Source organism: Phocoena phocoena, chromosome 8 (genome assembly GCF_963924675.1).
Source record: "Phocoena phocoena chromosome 8, mPhoPho1.1, whole genome shotgun sequence".
Classification (NCBI taxonomy): domain Eukaryota; kingdom Metazoa; phylum Chordata; class Mammalia; order Artiodactyla; family Phocoenidae; genus Phocoena; species Phocoena phocoena.
Window position 1 is genome coordinate 105310663 of NC_089226.1, and position 23976 is coordinate 105334638.

General features: G+C 40.2%; 1 protein-coding gene across 1 annotated transcript in view; it reads left to right on the top strand.

The window, feature by feature from the left end:
• The window catches only part of PPP6R3 (protein phosphatase 6 regulatory subunit 3), a 125178-nt gene that overhangs the window by 18199 nt on the left and 83003 nt on the right, over positions 1–23976 (top strand). Inside the window, exon 2 of the mRNA XM_065881577.1 lies at positions 20133–20285. The gene's annotated coding sequence lies outside the window, so the exon portion shown is untranslated. The remainder of the gene's footprint in view (positions 1–20132; positions 20286–23976) is intronic.

A 23976-nucleotide genomic window follows, 5' to 3' on the forward strand; every position in this document is an offset into this window, starting at 1 on the left:
TGGGAAGGAAATCCAAAAAAAGAGGGGATACATGTGTCCGTATAGCTGATTCACCCTGCTGCACAGAAGAAACCAACACAATGTTGTAAAGCAACTACACTCCAATTTAAAAAAAAAAAAGTAAATTGAAAGAAAAAAGAAAAAGAATAAAATTCTTAACCACACACAAAACAATTATATATTTTTTGAATATGCGTACATCAAACCAAAAGGTTAATTTTACTCTTTCCTTTATTGACAACTTTGGGTGCATTTTTAGGTTTTGGTTCCCAGAGGGCATTTATTCCAATGCCCTCTTGAAGCCGCGCCTCTGTCCAGGTCACCAGCCTTTTTCTTGTCTGCTATTTCCTTGACTCTGTTCATGTATACTCTGATTCTTTCCAGTTCCTGCTTTACTGGATGTTCCTTAGGATTGACTCCCTGAGTTGCCGCATATATCCAAAACATTGAATTTAATGTGTAAGCAGAAACTAAATCCACTTTTGCTTGTTTAAGTGGGTCCAACTTCTACAACAACTCATTTCTAGAAACACACATCATACTCTTCAGCATCTCATCCACAGCCCCAGTGGAATTCTCAAATGTTGATAAATATTCATGAATTTCTCCTGGATAGTCTTCATTAATCTCTTCATCTGCCATTATTATCAACTCTTAGGCCTTCCACTCCTGCCTCCCAGAAAGCAGTTGGCGGTGGTGACGTCAGTGGCACACAGGCTCTGCCCACAGCGAGCAGCGCTCTCCGATGACCTCACTAATCTTTTTAATGTCTCTATAGTTTTGCTTTTTCTAGAAAGAATTATAGTAGGAAACATGCAGTATTGTAGCCTTTTTAGACTGGCTTCTTTTGCTTAGTAATATACGTTTAAGGTTCCTCTGTGTCTTTTCACGGCTTGAGAGATCATTTCTTTTTAGTGCTGAGTAATATTCCATTGTTTGGTTGTACCAGTCTATGCACTCACCTACTGAAGGACATCTTGGTTGCCTTCGAGTTTTGGCAGTTAAGAAAAACCTGCCATAAACATCTGTGTGCAGGTTTTTGTGTGAACATAAGTTTTCAGTTCGTTTGAGTAAATACCAAGGAGCATGATTGGTCTCACAGAATGAGTTAGGAAGTATTCCTTCTGTTTCTGTCTTTTGGAAGAGATGATAGAGAATTGGTATAATTTTTTCTTTAAATGTTTGGTAGAATTCATCAGTAAACCCATTTGGACGTGATGCTTTCTGTTTTAGGTTATTAATAATTGATTCAATTTCTTTAATAGATGTAGAACTATTCAAACTGTCTATTCTTATGTGAGTTGTGACAGATTGTATCTGTCAAGGAGTTGGTCCATTTCATCTAGGTTATCAAATCTGTGGCTATAGAGTTGTTCATAATATTCTTTTATTATCCTTTTATTGTATATGGGATCTGTAGTGCTTCCCCTCTTTCATTTCTGATATTAGCAGTTTAGGTCTTCTTTCTTCCTTAGTCTGGAAAAAGTCTTATGAGTTTTATTGGGTTTTTCCAGCTATCTTTCTGTTACTGATTTCTAGTTTAATTGCATTGTGGTCTATGGGCAGACATTGTATGATTTCTGTTCTTAATTTGTTAAGGTGTATTTCATAGAATGTCCATCTTGGTGCGTATTCCATGTGTGTTTGAGAAGAATGTGTGATTTGCTACTGCTGGATGAATTAGTCCATACATGTCAATTATATGGTTGATTGATGGTGCTGTTGAGTTCAGTTATGTCTTTATTGATTTTCTGCTTGCTGGATTTGTCTATTTCTGATAGAGGAGCGTTAAAGTCCCCAGTTACAATAGTAAATTCATCTATTTCTCCTTGCAGTTTTATCCTTTTTTGACTTGTATTTTGATGCTGTTGTTAACTGCATAACATTAAGGATTGTTATGTCTTCTTGGAGTATTGACCCCCTTTTCATTTTGTAATAACTCTTCTTATCACTGACAACTTTCTTTGCTCTGAAGTCTTCTCTGTCTAAAATTAATATAGCCACTCTCAGTTTTTTTTTTTTTTTTTCCGGTACGTGGGCCTCTCACTGTTGTGGCCTCTCCCGTTGCGGATGGAGCACAGGCTCCGGACGCGCAGGCTCAGCGGCCATGGCTCACGGGCCCAGCCGCTCCGCAGCATGTGGGATCTTCCCGGAACGGGGTACGAACCCGTGTCCCCTGCATCGGCAGGCGGACTCTCAACCACTGCACCACCAGGGAAGCCCTCTCAGTTTGTTTTAATTAGTGTTAGTATGGTCTAGCTCTATCCCTTTACTATTAACCTATATGTGTCTCTGAATTTCAAGTGAGTTTCTTGTAGACAATATATGATATGCCCGGGTGTAGGTTTTTGTTTTTGTTGTTTTGCATTTATCCTGCTTGGTGTTCCCTGAGATTCCTGGATCTGTGGTTTGGTGTCCAACATTAATTTGGGGGAAATTCCCAGTCATTATTGCTTCAAATATTGTTTCTCTTCCTTTTCTCATTTCCTTCTGGTATTCCCATTGCATGTATGGTATACCTTTTGTAGTTGTTCCACAGCTCTTGGATATTTTGCACACCGCCCCCCCCCACCCCCCCGTTTTTTTCCTCTTTGCTTTTCCATTTTGGAAGTTTCTAGTGTCGTATCTTCAGGCGCAGTTTCTTTCCTCAGCTATGTCCAGTCTACTAATGGGCCTATCAGAGGCATTCTTCATTTCTGTTACAGTATTTTTGGTCTGTAGCATTTCTTTTTGATTCTTTCTTAGAATTTTTATCTATTTGCATTATTTTATCCGTTATTGCATGTTGTCTGCCTTTTCCATTAAAGCTGTTAGCTTTCCTGGTTTGATAATTCCAGCATCTCTGGCATACATGACTGGTTCTGATGCTTGTTCAATCTCTTCAAACTGTTTTTTGTCTTTTTAGTATGCTTCGTCATCTTTTTTGAAAGGCAGACATGATGCACTGGTAAAAGGAACTGTGAAGAATAGACCTTTGGAAATGTAGTGGTAAATTGTCTGGGGAGGGGAAATGTTCTGTAGTGCTGTGATTCAGTCTCAGTCTTTTGGTGAGCCTGTGCCCCTGAACTGTGAACTTCACCGGTGCTTCTCTGCTTTTTTCCTTTTCTTAGGTGGTACAGGATGGCTAGAGTGGCCTGGAGTTGTGTACTTCCCTTTCCTCATGCGGAAGGTTAGAGGGGGCTGGAGTTGGATATTTCCCTTCCTCCAGGTAGGTTAGGTTCTGGTAAAACCTCAGTGGGTTAGGCTCTGGTAAAATAGTTTTTTTTTTGAAGTTGAGCTTTGTTAAGAACGGAATGTCCTGATATATTTCAAACTAGAAAAGAAAAGAAAAGAAAATGTTCTTTTCCCCCTCCCAGAAACATGAGGGGAGGGGAAAAGTCTATTCACTCACCTACTGAAGGACATGTTGGTTGCTTCCAAGTATTGGCAAGTATGGATAAAGCTGCCATAAACGTCTGTGTGCAGGTTTTTGTGTGATCATAAGTTTTCAACTTCCTTGGGTAGATACCAAGGAGCACGATTGCTGGATTGTATGGTAAGAATATGTTTAGTTTTGTAAGAAACTGCTAAACTGTCTTCCAAATGCCTGTACCATTTTGCACTTCCATCAGCAGTGATTGAGAGTTCCCTTCGCTCTACAGATCCTCACCAGCATTTGGTGTCAGTGTTTTGGACTTTGGCCATTCTAATTGGTGTGTCCAGTTGTTTTAATTTGCATGTTTTTGGTGACATAATGATGTGGGTCACATCTCTGTTAATGACTGTATTTCAATGGATAGATAAGAACCTTGGTGCAGATAAAGTCATTGTTATTCAGCTTCCATGTGTTTGTGGATGACCTGGATTGTTTATCCTGTGCTGGTCCCCACAGTGTCCTGTGACCTCTATATTTAGACAGTTCTCTTTTTTTTTCTGTTATAAACTCTTTGGACATTGTTATATATAAGACTTTTTTACTCAGGATAAATATCTTAGTATGAACTCATTAAAGCAGAGTAATTGGGTCAAGGAATGTATAGATTTTTAACACCCTTTGATGTCTATGGCCAGAAAAATTACCCCAGTTTATGCTTTTATCAGCAGTTCCAGCCAGTTTTATATTAATGTATATTTAAAATCTTTTTTATTAGGGGAAAATTTTAACACAAATATAGAATAGTGTAATGAACCCTCAGGTACTCAGCTCCAACAACCATAAACCCAAGGCCAGTCCTGCCCTACTTACTCCTTCAACCCCCACTTCTCTCCGGGATTGTTACTATTTTAGAACTCTATTGAATTGTAATAGAAATATAGAAGAGTACACATCATAAATGAAATTTTCACAGTCTGAAACCCACCTGGGTAATTGGGTCCCGGGAATCTCCTTTGTCCCCTTTCATTCATACCCTCCTCTCTGCCTAGGGCAGCCAGTATCCTGATACTTAACTGCATTAAGTTTTGTTCCTTAAATAAATAGAATCTTATGGTATGTTCACTTGTGTCTGAGTTTTTCTCTTGACATTGTGTGTGAGATTGTTGGGGATATACCTAGAAGTGAAATTGCTAGGTCGTAGAGGTGTGCATATATTCCATTTTGGAAAACTGTGGCTGCATCTACTAAAGTGGCTGTACCAGATTACACTTCCCCCAGCAGTGTGTGACGTTCCGCTTACTCCATACTATCATTAATAGCTCATATCTTTCTTTCATGCTTTTCATTTTAGCTACACCCCTAGCTCTGTAGTGATACCTTACAGTAGTTTTAATTTGCACTAGTGAAGTCAGGCACCTTTTCATGCTGTTTTTGGTTGTTTAGTTATCCTTTTTCATTTTTACCTTTTTAAAATTTTATTGAACTATAGTTGATCTACAATGCTGTGTTAATTTCTGCTGCGCAACAAAGTGGCTCAGTTATACATACGTATATACCCACACACACACATGCTTTTGCTTTTCCTTTTCTTTTCATTCATCATTCATTTATTTATTTTTGGCCATGCCACGCAGCATGTGGGATCTTACTTAGTTCCCCTACCGGGGATTGAACCTGTGCCCCCTGCAGTGGGAGCACGGAGTCTTAACCACTGGACCGCCAGAGAAATCCCAATATATACATTCTTTTTAATATTCTTTTCCATTATGGCTTATCACAGGTTATTGAATATAGTTCCCTGTGCTATACGGTAGGACCTTGTTGTTTATCCATCTTATATACAATATTTTGCATCTGCTAATCCCAAACTCTCAATCCTTCCCTTCCCCAACCCCCTAGTTATTCTTTTTTAACGAAGAGTAATATTTGTCTCCTTTTCTTTTGTTGGTTGCATTATCTGTTTTATCGTATTAACTCTCTGTTGCTTCATAGCAGTTATCCCCAAACTTAGTGGTTTATAACACCAGTAAACATTTAATATCTCATAGTTTTTGTGGGTTAGGAACTTGGGAGCGACTTGGCTGGGCCATTTGGCTTGGATGTTATCAGCCTCTGAAGGCTTGACTGGAGTTGGAGGATCCTTCCCAAGGTGGCTCATTCACATGCCTGGCAAGTTAGTCCTGGCTGTCGGTGGGAGGCCACAGTTCCTTTTCATGTAGGCCCTTGACAGGATTGCCGAAGTGTCCTGTCCCCAGGACATGGTGACTGACTTTCCCCTGAGAGAGTGATTTGAGAGAAATAGCACCAAGTGGAAGCTATCATTTGTATGACACAACCTCAAAAGTCTCAATGCATTTAACAGCGGCCATGGCTCATGGGCCCAGCCGCTCCGCGGCATGTGGGATCTTCCCAGACCGGGGCACGAACCCGTGTCCCCTGCATTGGCAGGCGGACTCTCAACCACTGCGTCACCAGGGAAGCCCGTGGACATATTTTCAAACACAACAATTGGTAGGGTTTCTTTTATTCTGGATATGAATCTTTCAGGAGATACAAACATGGTGAATATCTTTGCCTACTCTGTGGGTTGTCATTGTGTCTCTGGAGGAAGAGGAGTTAATGGAATTCAGTTGTTTAATTTTTCCTTTATGGCTAGCCCCTTACATATTACTTTGAAGAAAATCTCAAAATAATTATCTTGTTTCTTCTGTAAATATGTCAGTATAAATCTTTCAAAAATAAACTTTTTTTTGTTTTAACCATAACATAACCACAAAACTATAACATCTAAATAAAACTCCCACAAAGCAGTTGCTTGATACTATCCAGTACCTAGTCGGAGTTGAAATTTCCAATTGTCTCAAATGTGATAATTTTTATATATACAGTTTTCTAATTTTGGCAAATCAGGATCCGAATAAGGTCTACCAGTTAAAACAATTCCCCCTACCTCACTTGCCATCTGTGGAAGACCTCGATTTTTTTTGTCTTGTAGTATCCCCACAGTGTCCTCTGCCTTGTAAGCAGGTAGTTGTAAGTTTCTCTGTTTGGGCGTAACCTTTCCTGCAGTCTCGCTCATGTGTCTTCTTTGGTTGTGATCTGTCTCTGGAGGTTGAATGTGGACCCAAATTGAAATTTTTAAAGGGCTTCCAACCTAAATCACATTGAAATCCATTCAGATTATAGTTCTAGACTTAAAATGTAATAATGTTTGTTTTGAAATGTACTCTGTGTGTTTGTGAGGCCATCTGAGAGTGCATTTTTTGTTTCTTTAGAAGACCCCACACTGACTGTAAGCCTTGCCCTCTTGAAGATACCACACCCTCTCTGGTAGTTTAAATGTTGCAGGGCATAACATAAGGTGGTGTGATACTTTTTGCAAAGCCCCACCTCCCAGGTTTTTTGTTTTGTTTTGTTTTGTTTTTTCACTTGACATATTGTTGGTACGACAATATTATGTTAATTTCAGGTGTACAGCATAGTGATTGGATATTTAAATACATTACAAGATGATCACGACCTAAATCTTATTAATTAGACTTTCCATGTTAACCGTCTACTTTTTTTTCCCCTCCTTATACTGTCCACTAGCTTTCCTTCTCTCATGGCTGATTTTTTGAGTTGTGATGACTAAGTTTTAAGGGTTGATGACTCAAAATCTTTTTAGGCCACCTTAAATTTCCAGTCTTCCCCAGTTTCTGACTTTCCCTTCCAGCAGAAAATTCAGCACCGAAAAATTACAAAAATTAATGACATAATTAGGATGAATGTTAGAGAAGTAGACAAAGTATTTCTTAGAATTCATGTATGTGTAAAGTTTCAACTTAGTTGTTTTCTTAACAGTTCTGAAACTGATTACTGTGATTGGAAGGAGCTGGGTAGGTAGAAGGAGATTGTCCCTTTGTATTGTTACAGTAGTTTAGAAGAATGTATTTGTGTACTATTTGTATAAATTCAAATGATTTATTGTAAGAATGCAAAATATGAAAAACAAAGAAGGCCTTTCTCTGACTCCATGTCATGGGTTTCCTTAATGAAAGGGTGACTGGGTGCAGTGACCCTGCCGCGGTACCAGCTAGAAGTCAGGACACCTGGCTTTGGTGTGCTCTGCAGAGCAGGTCTCAGTATACATTTGTTGAATTGAAAAAAAAAGTTGTTTTAATACACATAGTATTTCATTTCTTTTTTAAAATTTATTTTATTTGTTATCATTTATTTTTGGCTGTGTTGGGCCTTCGTTGCTGCGCGCAGGGGCTACTCTTTGTTGTGGTGCGCAGGCTTCTCATTGCGGCGGCTTCTTTTGTTGTGGAGCACGAGCTCTAGGCGCGCGGGCTTCAGTAGTTGTGGCTCACAGGCTCTAAAGCGCAGGCTCAGTAGTTGTGGCGCACGGGCTTCGTTGCTCCACGGCATGTGGGATCATCCCGGACCAGGGCTCAAACCCATGTGCCCTGTATTGGCAGGCGGATTCCTAACCATTGCGCCACCAGGGAAGCCCAAATTGTACTTTAAAAGTGTGGTTCAACTTCAAGTAAGAGCTAAATTTTCAGTGTTTTGTTTTTAAATGAGTGTACATAAAGGATACCAATTGTTGACCATAATTCTTTCAGCAAATATCTGGGTGCCTGCCCAGTGCCAGGCCTGGTGCTTTCAATGCTTTGGTCACATGTGGTTTAAAAAGATGGCATGCTGGTGCCCTCAGTGAATCAGGACAGTGTCTCAATAGAGATACAGTGCAAGCTACATATGTAATCATAAATTTTCTAGTGGCCTTATGAAAAGGAAACAGGTAAAATTAGTTTTAATGTATTTTATTTAACCCAGTAATACAAAATATTGTCAGTTCAGCATGTCATATAAAATTATTAATGAGATATTTTCACTTCTTTCTTTTGTACTAAGTCTTTGAAGTCAAGTGTATATTTTACACATACGTACTTCTCAGTTCGAACTAGCTATGTTTCATGTGCTTAAAGCCTTATATGGCTACCACAGTGGACCGCATAGATCAGATTATCACCACTGTTATTATTGCTCACGTGGAGTGGCAGAGGTCACTGAATAGGAACGCAAGTAAACGGTGGCTTAAAGGGCCAGAGGAGATGCAAGGAGATGAAGTAGGAAGCTGTTTTTGTCCTCCGGGTGGTGGCAGAGGAAGATGAAGAAGGGGAGATACTCAGAAGATGGAGTTGACAAAATTTTGATGAATTGGATATTGGAAGGGAAAAGAGGAGCCAGACTCTGTCTTTTACAGCTGGGGTGTGCCTTTTCTGGGGCAGGGAGAACTTAGTGAGGAAAAGGTTTGGTTGCTGGTCAGTGTATGATAGAGAGCAAAAACCCGTTTAGGAGATACTAAATTTAATGTGCTTGCAAGACATCCAAGGGGAAATGTCTGCTAGTAGTTGGGTACCTGTGTTTGAAGTGCAGAGATGGCCTTAGTTGGTTTCATAAATTTGAATCTCAACTGTGTTTACAGAGGTATATTTAAAAACCTGTGGAGACGGCTTCATTTATTCAACAAAACCATTTTTTTTTTTTTTTTGAAGTCTCCCCAGGCCTTGTTTCGGTTGCTTCGGCAACAGGGTGAGTAGAAGACATGGAAGTGGACACCCCAGCCACTGTAGTCAGCTGGGGAGAGTGTACCTAGGTAGTGTCCACAGTCTGAACCCTGTGGGAACCTCTGCCTCGGAGGAGACCGAGAGGTGGCCAGTGAGAAATCAAGGTGGGTGTGATCTCAAAGAAGCCAAGTGAGGAGAAGGTGCCAGTAAGGAGGGTCTCCTGGTGAACAGTACTGAATGCTCCCGAGAGCGAGGTTGAGAGGAGGACAGAAGAGTTTCACTTAGATTTAGCCCCATCTGGAGGTCACTGGTGACTTAAAAAGGCAGTTTCAGTTGAGTGGTACAGATTGGAATGAGCTGAAGAGGGAATGCTTTGAGACAAAGGGCTCCTTTTCTTACTTTTAAATAACCACTACAAACCATTGAGAAGACAGGCCCAGTAGAAAAATGAACAAAGGATATAAACAGACAGTTGGCAGAAAAGTGAAGTATAAATGGCTCTTAGACATGAACAGTGCTCTTAAGAGAAAAAGACGTTGTTGGGCAAGGGTGTGAGGAACCAGGCATACATACTTCCATTGGTGGTGGGAATGTGGATAGCCATGACCTCCAATGGCTATCGTGCAGCTAATTAGAAATGAACATTATTTAATCCAGCAGTTCCACTTCTGGGAACCCTGGCATTTTTTGGTGATAGTGAAAATTGAAAACTAAATGGTCCATCAGTGGTGGCCTGATTAAATCACCTGTAATGTAAAGGAAAGTCAGTATCAGCTAAAACTTTTTATTTTTTGGCTGCGTTTTCGCTTGCTGTGCGCGGGCTTTCTCTAGTTGTGGCGAGTGGGGGCTACTCTTCGTTGCGGTGCATGAGCTTTTCATTGCGGTGGCTTCTCTTGTTGCGGAGCACAGGCTCTAGGCGCGTGGGCTTCAGTAGTTGTGGCACGCAGGCTCAGTAGTTGTGGCTCGCGGGCTCTAGGACACAGGCTCAGTAGTTGTGGTACATGGGCTTAGTTGTTCTGCGGCATGTGGGATCTGCCCGGACCAGGGCTCGAACCTGCGACCCCTGCAGTGGCAGGAGGATTTTAAACCACTGTGCCACCAGGGAAGTCCCGCTAAAACATTTTATTCTTCAAAAGGTAGAATTTGGTTTTGTTTTTTCTACCATGCTATAAACCAGGGACTTTGAGAGTGATTCTTTCCCCCCATTTTAAAAGATTGAAAAAAATATCAGTGGGTCTGGTATAGGCACAGAAGGTATGTGAAAATATGCCTTTGAAGAGCGATGTTAAGCCTGTCATTCTCTCTTGACTTTCTGCCTTTTAACACACTTCACATGAATTATTAGTCTATATTCCCATCTCCAGATACCTGTTAGGGTTCTTTTTAAAGGATCCTGTCCTGTTTTATATATGTTCTGAGTTGTATACCACAGGAAAGATGGGTATAACATATCTTACCAGCTTCATGGATGAATTCACACTCCAGTTTGCCTTATTGCATCTAAAAATAACCATAGCTCCTATCGTGAGAGCATCATTTTACTTGGTTTGGATCATTGATAAAGTAAGCGAGCATCTGATGTTGTCTGAGAAAGCTGGATGTAGCAATGGTGATTATACTACAGCTGCCTGATGGAGGAGGAAGACTTCCTTTGTCCACCTTCTGTGAGGGAAGGGACAGTACAAACCTCTGTGTGCTATATGTTCTCCTGCCACCTACGTTAACCCGGTTTTACTGATCTTCCTGCTTTGTAGAAAGCAGCGTGTTCACATATGGACTTAAAGCAAAAACAAAAAACTGGGTACACCCTAATAGACCAAATCAGTCTCCCAGCAGAGTACATTGATATTGTAGTGGGTTGGCCAGAAAGTTCAGTTAGTGAATATGTTGTTCAATAAAGTTCTTCGTGAAAATGAAAAATGTATCTTTTATATTTACTTAAAACCGAACAAACTTTTTGGCCAACCCAATATAACTTTAAATTCTCTGTCATTGGGACTCTCTACTTTAAGATCTTGTTTAAATTTAATTAATTTCATTTAAGAGTTTGAGCCTGTGGTTATTCATTGATTCCTTTTTCTTCATTTCTTAGAGTATCCTGGTTTCACTTATATTTCTTCTTAGAGCCACAAGGAAGAAGTAGTTGAGAGTTTGAAGCATTTTAAATGATCGTTTAGTCTAATCATCTCATTTTACAGATATGAAAACAAGCTCAGAGAGATGAGTTTACTTGCCCAAAGGTTGACTGAACTGAATGCATGTTCTCTTGGTCTTCCCCATTAAGTTTGGTGAAGTGAGGAGTAATATGATACCCTTGTATCATCAGGGTGAGGTAACCTGCCATAACTTTGAGGTGGGTGTGTGGTTTTATTTTTTTGGAAAGATTTTTATGTATTTATTTTTCGGCTGCGTTGGGTATTTGTTGCTATGCACAGGCTTTCTCTAGTTGCGGCGAGCGGGAGCTACTCTTCGTTGCGGTGCGTGGGCTTCTCATTACGGTGGCCTCTCTTGTTGCGGAGCACGGGCTCTAGGTGCGTGGGCTTCACTAGTTGTGGCACGCGGGCTCTAGAGCGCAGGCTCAGTAGTTGTGGTGCACGGGCTAAGTTACTCCGTGGCATGTGGGATCCTCCTGGACCAGGGCTCGAACCCGTGTCCCCTGCGTTGGCAGGCAGATTCCCAACCATTGTGCTACCAGGGAAGCCCGGGGTGTGTAGCTTTAATTACACTGCAACAGTTTTAATGAAGGCTTTTTTTTCCCTTCGGGTCCTAGTTGCGGCACATGGGATCTTTGTTGCCTCATGTGGGATCTCTTTAGTTGTGGCATGTGGTCAGGGATCTAGTTCCCTGACCAGGGATAAAACCCAGGCCCCCTGCATTGGGAGCACAGGGTCTTAGCCACTGGACTGCCAGGGAAGTCCCGAGACTTTTCATTTATATGCTGCACTAGTTTATTTTTAGTCTTGGAGACAGTCTAATGGAACTCTCTTTATATTTTTTGGTTGAGAAAGTTGAAGCCTAGAGATGTAAACTGACTCAAAATTGTAGACCATAAACATTTATCCTGTGCTTAGTTTTTAATGTGAGTCGGAGCAGTGCCGCCCAGTAAAATGGTATTCTTTGTTTGTCAGCGTGGCTATTTAAGTTAAAAGAAAATTGAAAATTTAGTTCCTTAGTCTTACTAGCCACACTGCAGGTGCTCAGTGGCTGTGTGTGGCAGGTGGCTTACTGTATTGTACAGTGTAGGTCTAGAGCATTCCCCTTAAAACAGTTTTTTTGATAACTTTGAAGTTTTAGTGGTGGGCACCAAGAGTTATGAGCATGATTAGAATTGCCAACTAGAAATCAGGTTTGTGTTTAAACGTAGGAGGAAAAAAATCACTCAGAGCTTGTGGCAGTGCTATAACCGGTTGTGACTTGGGCCCTTTCTTGGTTCATATTTCATCTGTTCTTTAGGATAGTAACCAAGAGCCTATATGAAGAAGGGCTTTTCCTTTTCCATCTGTCAGGTGTCTTGGTTTGCCAGTTGAAAATCCCATCCTTGGGTTGAATTTTCAGTGCTAACATTCATTCATCTTCATGCTGCTTAGCATGTTTTCCAGTCTCTGTACTTCGATTTCACATATTAACCACTTGGTTACTAAGATGCCCGACAAAAAGTTTGATGTCTTTCTTGCTTTTGTAGTCAGGATTATGGAAGTTTTTACATCAAATTAAGCTTGATGTGTAACCGTGGCTGAGCCAGCTAAGTATAGCTTTGGCGATTGGAATCACGTAGTCTTTTGTACCATTGCTATACATCTCTGCACACTGTTGTTGTTGTAAGAGGCAGCGTTGGATTTCTGGGCTTTACTTTGGATGCTAATTTACTAATTTATGATTTGGCTCGATTTTAATAGCGACTTAGATTGGTTTGGCTTTCATGTACGATGGCAGTGATTTGAGTGTCCATTAGGGTGCATAGCTGGACGATGACGTAATCCAGTCAGGTGCCAAAGTTTTTACTTAGTCCTTTACGTACCTGATTTTGCTTTTAAAAGGTGGTAGTATGGATTTACCTTGGGTGTTTTATACTTTAAAAAGCAGTCTTTTTGCATTCTTGTCACAGTAATTTTTGATTAATGCTTTAGAAGCCTGTATTCTTGCCACAGCTTGTATTAAATTGATTGGTTCTGAAATTAGCTGATAGTTACATATATGTGTGTGTCTATGTGTGTGTGTGTGTGTATATATATATATATATATATATATATATATCATACATATATATTGAAAAATGCCTCTGAAGTCATCCAAATGATGTTACTTACTTAGTTTGTTTCTCCCAATTATGAGTGGTTGTGTGCTCATTTTTCATGATTTTTGTGGTCAAAATATGGGTTTTTTGTTTTTTTTTTTTAATTCACAGTGTGCTAGGCATTGAGGATAAAATGGTGAGCAAGACCTCATAGAGATGGAATATCTTCCCATCTCATTATCTTGCATCTCTTTAGACTTGGGTGTTTTGGAGAGCATTTGTGAGCACATTTGCAGAGATAGGATCATGGAGATCCACATTAAAATGATAACTCTGATTGAGCTGGCCTACCTTAGGGCTCCCTGATGTTAATAAGAGTAGACTTGCTTGCTTTTGTGGGTCCAGGCTCTAGGCTGTATCACCTGTCTGTAACTGAGAGGTTGTCTTTAGTTGTTTGTGATGATATGTGACACAAGGAGAAAATATTTTCTTGCATGTTATGTAATAGCTACGGCTTCCTCTTGTGAATTTGCATTTGTGAAGAGTATCATGGAATTTATGGTAAAAAGTCATATGAGAGCATAGGGAGCAGGTTATTATTCCTTTTTCCCCAAAGTGAGTTTTTAAAAAAATAAATAAATTGAGGGTTCATTAAGGGTTATTTGGAGTGTCCTTTCTTATTATTCTCAGTGATAAAATGGGAATAATACCTAAGAGGTTTGAGAAGCATGTGTATAATGCTGGCACAAAGGGTTTGTAAGGGTAGATATTCATTCTTGCTATTCTTGAGTTCTGTGACTAAGCAAGTACATATTTAGATACTCTTTAGCTGAGAATCTGTTCCTTTGCTGTTTTAGGCTAAACCAGCCCTCATTCTTGACTGATATTTTTATAATTATGTTCTTACATTCTCTTCATTGGCCTTAATCAGGGTCAGTAGTATTGGAAAGAGGAGACCCTTTTTGATAGAGTTATGTTATATGCCTATTGAGGAAGATGTGGCTCCTTTAAGGAATGATTGGCAAAAATAAATACAAAAGTAAAAGTATATTATCTTTAAAAAAAAATCTTGTTTTCCTTTTTTGAGGGGCCCCCTCTGGATCCATTTCCTCTGAAAGAATAATCTAATGATATCAACTGCTATAGACCGAATGTTTGTCTCCCCTCTAACATCCATATGTTGAAACCTGATCCTCAGTGCGATGGTGTTGGGAAGTGAGGCCTTTGGCGGGTGATGAGGTGTGAGAGTGGAGCCCTAATGATTGGGATTGGTGATCCCAGAGAGTTCCCTCATCCCTTTCTGCCGTGTGAGGACACAGAAAAGGCTGTGGTCTATGAACCAGGAAGGGGGTCCTCACCAGACACTACAGATGCTGTGATCTTGGACTTCCCAGTTTATAGCAGTGTGAGAAGTAAATTTCTGTTGTTTGTTAAGTCATCCAATGTATGGTATTCTGTTACAGCAGCCCGAATGCACTGTGACGTCAGCTAGTAAGCTGTGTATTATATTCTTTATTAGCAAATCTGTATTTTTCCTCCTTTAGCTTGTATGACATTGTGCTGTTGCTCCCACTGCCTTTCAATAGTCTGCTCTCTAGCCATGCCCCTTTCTCATTTTTGTCCTTTAATCATGATGTAAAACTTATGGTTTCCTAGTAATTAAATACGAGGGGAGAATTCCTCCTTTTTCAGTTTCTGTATTCTTTGGGAAGAACTTTTCATCATCCTTATGGATTCCACCATCATCTGTATGTTTTAACTTTTAACACAAACATTTGTTTCCAGCTTAGTTAGGTTTTTTCCAGCGGACTCATGTCATAGTTTGTCTGGATACTGTCAGTTCAGTTCGTTCCAGGCCAGGATCAGGAACTCTTTTGTCTTCATTTCTAAAACAGTGCTTTTCTCGTTTCTCCTTCACCATCAGCACCCTCTCGGGACCCACAGGCTTAAAGCAGAATTATTTTTTTCCATTTTACTGCTCTCTCCATTTATTATTTCACCAAGTCCTGCTTCATTCTTTCTGTAATTTAATTTGCCCTTGTCCATGGCCACTGGCACCATATTTAAAGCTTTGATTACTTTATTTTTATATTAGATTCATAAATTTATTGAAAGAGGAAGAAAGTTTAGAGTTAACTTAGTCCAGCTCCTTTATTTTGTAGATGAAGAAATGGATACTCAGGTCAAATGACTTGCCTTAGGTCACACAACTAATGAGTAGCTGATGTTATAGTTCTCTGGTCTCAACATTTAATACTCCCTCCCAGTCTAGCATTCTTCTTAAAATTTTATTTGAAAAAAAATTTTGTCAGTTTTGCATATCTCCATTTAAGAGTGAGCTAGCTTTAGGAGGTTGGATAAGGTAAGATGACAGCACTTTTTAGCCACCCCTCCCTCTTTCCCCCTTCCCTGAAGGTGACTATATTACTTAGAACTCTTTTAGCCAGTTAAAAAACACATATTTACCTCCATATGTGTGAAGAGCATACTGGAAGAGTTCATAATTACATGCATGCTTGCTGATTTTTTTAGTTTTAAGCACATCTATTGATTTCCCTGTCTGAAAAGATAATGGAAGATAAGGATTAGCTTACTCTTTTTCCCTCACTGCACCCTCTTCCCCACATTCTGTCTTCCCCATCTTTCCAATACAGTTTTATTGCAATTTTGGTTAAATCAATATTTATCCATTATTACTTGGGATGCTATTTATAATGTCAAGTAGTAAATTATAAATACTTTTCCTAAACAACTTCTGGTATTCCTTGGAAATGTTGTGTCAACTTTTTTTTTTTTTTTTTAATGTCTCAATCACTAATTTAGCCTCACACTTTTCACCAGTTACATGTTCAGGTATTCCATCAGCTTTATCTTTTGGAAGAAATTTTTACCTGCTCCAGACTGGATGGCTTGTCCTCCCTGCTGGGAACACATTGTCTGCTGGGACCCTGGGAGTTCATTTTGCCTCTCTCCTTCATTGAATTTCCTGTTCCTGTTTCTCTGTTTTAGTGGAGCACAGTCTCTAGTAGTTTTCTGTGAGGAAGGGGGTGTGAGAGGGTAAGTCTATTGAGACTTTCTGTGTACTCTTGATTGATAGTTTGGCTGGGTATAGACTTCTGGGTTGGAAGTCATTTTCCTAATGTATTAGTCTGCTAATTATTCTCAGTGCCCTCTTAAATAATATCCCTTTTAAAAAAATTTAATGGATACATTAACTTATCTTTCTGAGGATAATTTTTTTAAGGTACTCTTTTTCTTGTATAGTCTTTCCTCCATCCTGCATTTTTCTGTTTTGTTTTGTACTCTACGTTTCATGATAGAGGCTTTCCTGAGATATTATTAGAACCCGTGGTTTTCGTTCACATTTAAAGTCGGGGTATATACACACACAACACATAGAGTTGAATCATATGAAATTGCCATTCTTTCTCAGCTTTGTTCACTATCTGTGAACATACTTAGTTCTCAGATCTTCATTTCTAAATCACACCCTCCACTAAAAGGAACCAGGGCTCCTTGGAGAAATGGGTGATTTTAGAGCTGGGGCAGAGAATGTACAAGATTAATCTAGAACATGTTGTTATGCAAGGAAATAAGGAAGTACTCAAAAAACATGGGAAGCACACAGTCCTCTGCTTGAAGGGGTTCCCACTGGCCAAATCTGGGATAACTTGAGCATCAGAATGAATGGTGATATTAATAAATAAAATAAGAATCCGTGAGTCCACACTGATAATGAATTAAAGAATGAATGGGAAAAAGGGAACATAACCTTACTGGAATTATGATGTCAACTGGTAAGTGTAGAAGGAACAGTAGATTTACAAAATAAACATCGTTGTATAACTGTCAGTAACAGTTGGTTAAGACAAGAATTGCCAGTGGATGCTAAAACTATTGGGTGAGTGTTTTAAGAACATAATCTCAAAATATCTTCCTACAGATTATTTACTAGTTAATTACTAAGGGGAAACTGGTTATTTTACAGTGGAGAAATGAGGCAAATATCATCTTAACCAAGTGATCAAAATCCCAATAATGGGACACACAGACATTATCTTACTACTTATGTGATACTCTAGGAAAAACAAACCTCACTTACCACTTGTGTGGTAGTACTGCCAGATATTTATACCCTATATTCTTCAAAGATGCCAGTGAAAGACAGAGAATTGCTGAGGAACTGTTTCATATGGAAACATGACATTAGGTGTGATCCATGATTTGGATTGAGGTGAAGGGGGATTGCCGTAAGGGACGTAGAGCAGTTGGCGGAATTGGAATGTGAACTGTAGAGTCTGTATGGGACAGTTAATGTGTTGCATTCCTGACTTTACTGTGGTTGTGGAAGAGAATACCCTTGTTCTTAGGAAATACACAGCGAGCTATTTAAAGGTAAAGGACGTGATGGCTGCAGAAGATGGATGGAAGAGCAAAAGTGATACAGTGGTTAGTTGTGAATCTAGGTGAAGGCTCTGTGGGAGCTTCTTGTACTGCTCTTGCAGCTGTTCTGCAAGTTTACAATGAAGACTTTTAAAGAAAAGATTGGAATGAGGGTGGTTGATTGGAGCCCCCATTCATGGGTGGGGGCTCAGTGGCTGTGAACCTTTCAGCAGTGTGATGAGTTGAGCTCCTTTGGTTGGGAAGTCCCCAGTGTCAGGATTTTCAGGTGTTTGTTTCTTGAGGTCAGTGATTAGAAGACACTTTCAGTTAGTTTTCATCCTGGCTGGGAATGTCAGAGCCCAATAGGAGAATCTGGCTGGAGGTGGGGTGGGCAGTTGAGGGGGCCTGTCTCTGCATTCTTTCTGCAGTTCACACAGTCCCTCTGTTTTCACTGGCAGACCCACCCTCAGCTGTGCTGAAGTCACCATCCTTTTTGGCTTCCTTCTGTCATCTGATGGGTCTGGGAAGCACAGAAGAAGGCAAGGAGATTTGGGAATCTAAGTGTTCATTAAATAGCTTTTTCAACTAATATTCCTTTTGCTCCCTAATTTTGTTGGTTCTTGGGATTATGCCTTTAAAAAGCAAGGCAAAACAACCAAAACAGTTCTTTTACTGTACTTTTAGAGGCATTTCAATGTGTGTTCAATATACATTCTTTACCCAGGAGTCCCAATAGTGCATTTATATACCATTTCATTCTGTTTTGTATCTTTTGATCTTGTTTCCCACATTTTCACAATTTAGAAAAAACCAGATTTCTTATCAATAGTATAGACCCTCTCTTTCCCGTAATTAGTCTAAGGGAAAAGACTGAACAAATAAAGACCTTTTTCCAGAAAAGTGGGTTATGTCTCAGCATACTTGTTACAACTTAATAAGCACCTGGATTTGTGATGCTCTGAGCGGGTTGACAGCTGTCTTATCTTTTGGCTTCCCTGAATGGGAGTATGCAGCACAGTGAGGCAGGCGGGTTGGTACAGCTCTGCTGGGAGCCTGTGATTGACTGACTGGCTTGGAAGTGGGTGAAGTGGGTAATTTTTTTTTTTTGGCTGCATCGGGTCCTTGTTGCTGCGCGCAGGCTTTCTCTAGCTGCGGCGAGTGGGGGCTGCTCTTTGCTGCAGTGCGTGGGCTTCTCATTGCGGTGGCTTCTCTTGTTGTGGAGGGCGGGTTCTAGGCATGCGGGCTTCAGTAGTTGCGGCCCACAGGCTCAGTAGTTGTGGCTTGCAGGCTCAGTAGTTGTGCATGGGCTCTTCCTTGCTCTGCAGCATGTGGGATCTTACCCGACCAGGGCTCGAACCCATGTTGCCTGCTTTTGTAGGTGGATTCTTAATCACTGCACCACTAGGGAAGTCCAGAAGTGGGTGATCTTGGCTGGTGGGAGAAAAGATTGTAGATCAGTTGAGGGTCCTACAGCTACTCAGATTAAATGTCAAATATATGTATGTGTGCACAGGCGTGTGCATTTTGTGGAGTATATAACTTCATTGGATTTTTAAAGGGGTCTGGAACCCCTAACACAGAGTGGTTGTGATGGGACTAGAATTACCTATGACATTTAGAAATGTACTCTTTACACAAACATGCTAAGTTGGTCATGTCTAAACACTGTGGTGGCACATGATCTGTTCTTATGATTTAAAGCAAAAATTTAGGTGATCAATTAAACACTTTTTTAAGTTTTTGTTGAGAAAACATTTCACTGGTAAAATGTTTTTTAGAGTCAAATATTTTCTTCATTTTAAACTAGGTTTGTTACAGTTTTTGTTGATTCATTTTGTTTCTTTTAGCAAGTGGTTAGCATTGTTTCTATTTATTTTGAGGGAAAATGTTGAGTTGATCAGAATGTAGTGTGAATTTTGTGGAACAAAGGCATTAAATAAATGGCATTTATATTGAGATGCCTTGTAGACTGCACCCTTATAGGATTTCTGATTGGTATATTGTCCATAGTTTGTGTCTTTTCCTGCAGTATTTAGTTATAAATGAAGTGCCTTGGAAGACAGTTTAAATTTACAGTCCTTTCGTGTGAAGCATCTGGTTAATTCACATTAGAGACAGGATTCGGCTGCAGCGAGTACTTAAGTGAACTTAATGTTCTGCTCATAGTTCCTAGTAAGTTACAGTTGTTTAAAGGTATTACGCGGGGCTCCTTGGGGACATTTAGAGGGAGATACTTCTAAAACTTGTTTTAGTGTTGTAAAATATGGTGCCTTTGTAGTTAACCCTGTGTTGAGTAAGAATATCATTGATGTTTTCATAAGACAAAGATAAGCATATGTATTTTTTCTTATTTGCTCACTGATAGTGCTCTTACTGTGTATCTATTTCTGGGTTATTGTTTAGTGTAGGATAAAAGCTTAGGTAGAGGGATGACAGTGCCTTTTTTCTTCTTGTTACATAGAAAAGAATTCAATTAGCTAGTACTTTTCAGTCCTCTGAGGTATAGTTGTGTGTGAATGAAGACCTTGAACCAGTATTTTTAATGGCAGCTCTCATCCGAACAAAAGAGAACACGTTGTCATTTTTGCTCTTTTTTTCTTTATAGGGGAACTTCTGTTTCATGTGCACCATCCCGCTTTATTCTGTTAATCTGCTAATGCAGTAAATTGGAAGACAACCGTTGCCAGGATAACCTGTAATGGGCAAGGAGCCACAGAAAAGAAAACATTTCTTTTAATTTTTAAACTTGGTTTGAAAGGTAAGGTCACTAAAATTATGAGGAGTTTCCTTCCATGAGTTACATCAAGGAAAGCAGTTTACTGACTTGAGACCCTGGAGTCTAGGTGGACCTGGTCTGGGTCATCACTTTGAGCCAGGTACCACCTGGCTCCGTGGCGCTATGGTATTTTTAGGAAGTTAAATAACAGGCTCTGTAGTTTGTTCTGGTATGTCGTAGAATCTGCAGCACCCATGGGATTCCCAGTTTCCACGGGATGGGGGTTGGGGTGGGATTGAGCTGGGCCCTAAGGACTAGACAGGCCTAGCAAGCTGAAGTAGCATGCCAGAGAAAGACTGCTAGTAGCGACCCAGCTACTGCTTCTAGGTCACCTGGGTGTGTGTGTGTGTGTGTGTGTGTGTGTGTGTGTGTGTGTGTGTGTGTGTGTGTGAGAGAGAGAGAGAGAGAGAGAGAGAGATTTGTGTTCGTTTTACACCAGCCAAAGGACATCTGGCTTCTAGCCAGCCACCTGACTCTTTTGAGTCTTAATTGCTATCATTTTGCAACTCTTTACTGAATTTTTTTGTGAAAGACCAGAGGTTTACTTTGCATATTTGGCTTTTGAGTCAATTGGCACTTAATAGTAAGTGGCCCAGTAGGACCTTTTTGGGGCTATGCACACATACTTAATCCAATTTCATTTGTTCCATAGTAACTGGAGGAGCAGGTGGGCATAACCCAATTTAATCATCTACCTTTCAGGCTCACTTTCTCAGGAGATACTATAGTTGTTCTGTTATAACAGGTCTCTGCTTCTAATCCCCAGGCCCCAATCTTTCCTAGGCAGTAAGCCACTTTGCCTGTGCTCTCCCCCACCTCCAGTCCCTTGTGAATAACTCTTCCTCAGCATCCCCTTCTGCTTACATAGTGAAGCACCAACTCTTGTAGAAAGGTTCTGATTTGTCCAGTTTTTATCTTCATATTATTCTGTATAAATCCTGATGGGGAGAATTCCCTTTAAGTAGTCATTCACTCTGAGCACCTTGTCTCATATGGTTTTGTTTGTTTGTTTTTGCTTATGTGGCCCAGCCCTTCCTTTTCCTCTGCCTTGGGATAGGTTCTAACCCATAGGTGTGAACTGTTCAGTTTCTCACCTGCCTGACTGAGTGGAGAATTCAGTTGAGGGTTCAGCTATAAGAAGTCCAGTAGTATGCAGTGATAAGCTATGATCTGACCGTCAGATTCATTTATAGTTAAAACAATTATCCATTTTTCTATTGTGATGCTGGATTTCAAAAACTAATTTTTTTTTTTTGCGGTACGCAGGCCTCTCACTGTTGTGGCCTCTCCCGTTGCAGAGCACAGGCTCTGGACGCGCAGGCTCAGCGGCCATGGCTCACGGGCCCAGCCGCTCCGCGGCATGTGGGACCTTCCCAGACCGGGGCACGAACCCGTGTCCTCTGCATCGGCACGCGGATTCTCAAGCACTGCGCCACCAGGGAAGCCCGGCTTCTTTAACTTATTAACAAGCGACCTTAGAAACCAGCTTTGATTGAAGCTTTGTTTTCATTTTTTTATTTTTGTGAAGAAGTTCTCCTGTAATAGGATACTCCATTTAACATTTTCTGACTTTTCTGACTGTTCCTTTCTTGTGAGTTGGGAATACTGTGATGACCGCTTAGTCTGGTAATGTCAGCATATAGTGTATTTTAGCACAGGGATGGTATGATTGCATAATAAACAGTGCTTTGCCATCTAATTTCATAACAAAATAGTTCACATCCCATTTGTACCTTAAAAACACAACATTTGAAGTCCAGGTTTTCTTTTCTTGTTTTGACATGTTGGGTGTGCACTTATAATAATGAAATGTTGCAGTACAGCGTATGGCACTCTAAGCACTGTTGAGTTATGCCCGTGTCACTGCGATGTGGAGAGCGCCCAGCTGCAGTGCAAAGTGATAGCACCGTATGTGGTCTCTTGTGACACCTGCTCAACTCTGCCCTGGTAGCGTAAAAGCAGCCAGAGACAGAATGTAAAGGATGGTGTGACTGTGTTCTGTTAAGACTTTATGGCCACTGAAATTTGAATTTCGTAGAATTTGTACAAGTCACGAAATATCGTCCTTTTGATACTCCCCCACCCCCACCCCCGAAGAGTTAAAAAGGTAAAAACCATTCTTCGCTCAGGGCCTGTATTTATAAAAAAGGTGGCAGACCAGATTTGGCAATCTCAGTATGGTACCCCCAGGTGTCCTACGTCTCTGGAGTTGCTTCACACACTCATGGCAGAAAAAATGGGGTGGGAAAGGACCTAAACTGAAAAGGTACCATTGTGGTTTTTGCTGTTGGTTGGATTTTTCTATTTCTTTGTTTTTTGTACGTAGGAATCTTAAGTGCCTGTAGTCACCTCAGAGTCTTTCTGTTAGATAGTCTTTTATAATACCCTGATTTTAGATTGTGCTTATATTTATAGAGCCTGTCCTAAATGCCAGGGATTGTGCTGCTTTATATTTTCTTTCTTTTCATAATTTTTTATTTTATCATACATAGGTACATAGCTTACATAGGTGCATAGTTTAAAAAGTCAAATGGTATCACAAGATTTATAACAAAAAATAACAATCATCTATTTCATCTTTCCCATCCTATCCCCTTCCTCATCGCCAGCCCCTAGTGAGTAAGTGAGTTACTTACTCACTAGGAGCTGCTACCTCCATCTCTTAGCTGTTTCCTCATCTTTATTACTTCCTTATGCATTTCTAAATTATATACCTGTAGGTAGCAGTTTCTAATCTGCCTTACTTCTGATTATGAAGGTTAAGGTTTAACTCTTATATGCATAGCTCTTTCCCTCTCACATCTCCCAACATAGTTAAAGCACAACTTTGGTTAATATCAGTAATAAAAGTATGTATATTTTGGTTAATTAATCCCTAAATCTCTGACTTAATTTGCAGAATCCTTCTCAACACGGTAACATACATCTGGCAATACACTTCCTTGGACATATCCTTTCCAGAGCCCTCTGCCTCATGGTTTACTCCAAACTGGTTCCTCTTGACTTTGTCTGTAGCTGCAGGTGTCGCCCCTTCTGGGAGTCATCTTTGCTTCCCTGTGTGTTGGATCCCTGGTCTCATGGATTCCGTGTCTTCCTCTCATGGCTTACTGCCATGCTTTAGTGAAGCCCATTCTCCATCCAGTAGCTTCCTCAAGAAACTGTGAATAAATCTTTCAGACCTTCCAGGTCTAAAAATGTTCTTTTCCAGAATTGCTATTGAGGAAGCTGATGTCATTCTGATTTCCAGTCCTTTTATAAGTTTTTCCTCACTAGAAGAGTTTAGATACTCTTTTTTTTTTTTTTTTTTTTTTTTTTTAATCTCCGATACCACGGACTTTCACACTGTGTCTTAAAGGATCTTTTACCACTCAACGTGGTGCCACATGTAGGTCTTAGGGGGAGAGTCACTTCTTTATGCTCTGAGAAAAAACATTTTTTTGACAAGGGAGATCAGTGGTGAATTATAATATGTTCTAAAACTTTTGTTACTTGGATGTTGGACTTTCGGAATTGTTTCTCCATTTTCTGTCTCTCATAAATTTGTTGGCATTCTCCTGGGCTGTTGTTTCCTTTTCTTTGTCCTTTATTGTTGTTTCTCTAGAGCTTCCAGAAGGGTAGAGAATTGTGTAGGTTTCAACCCACTAAGCGTCTGGAAGGTTGCAGAATCCTTTGC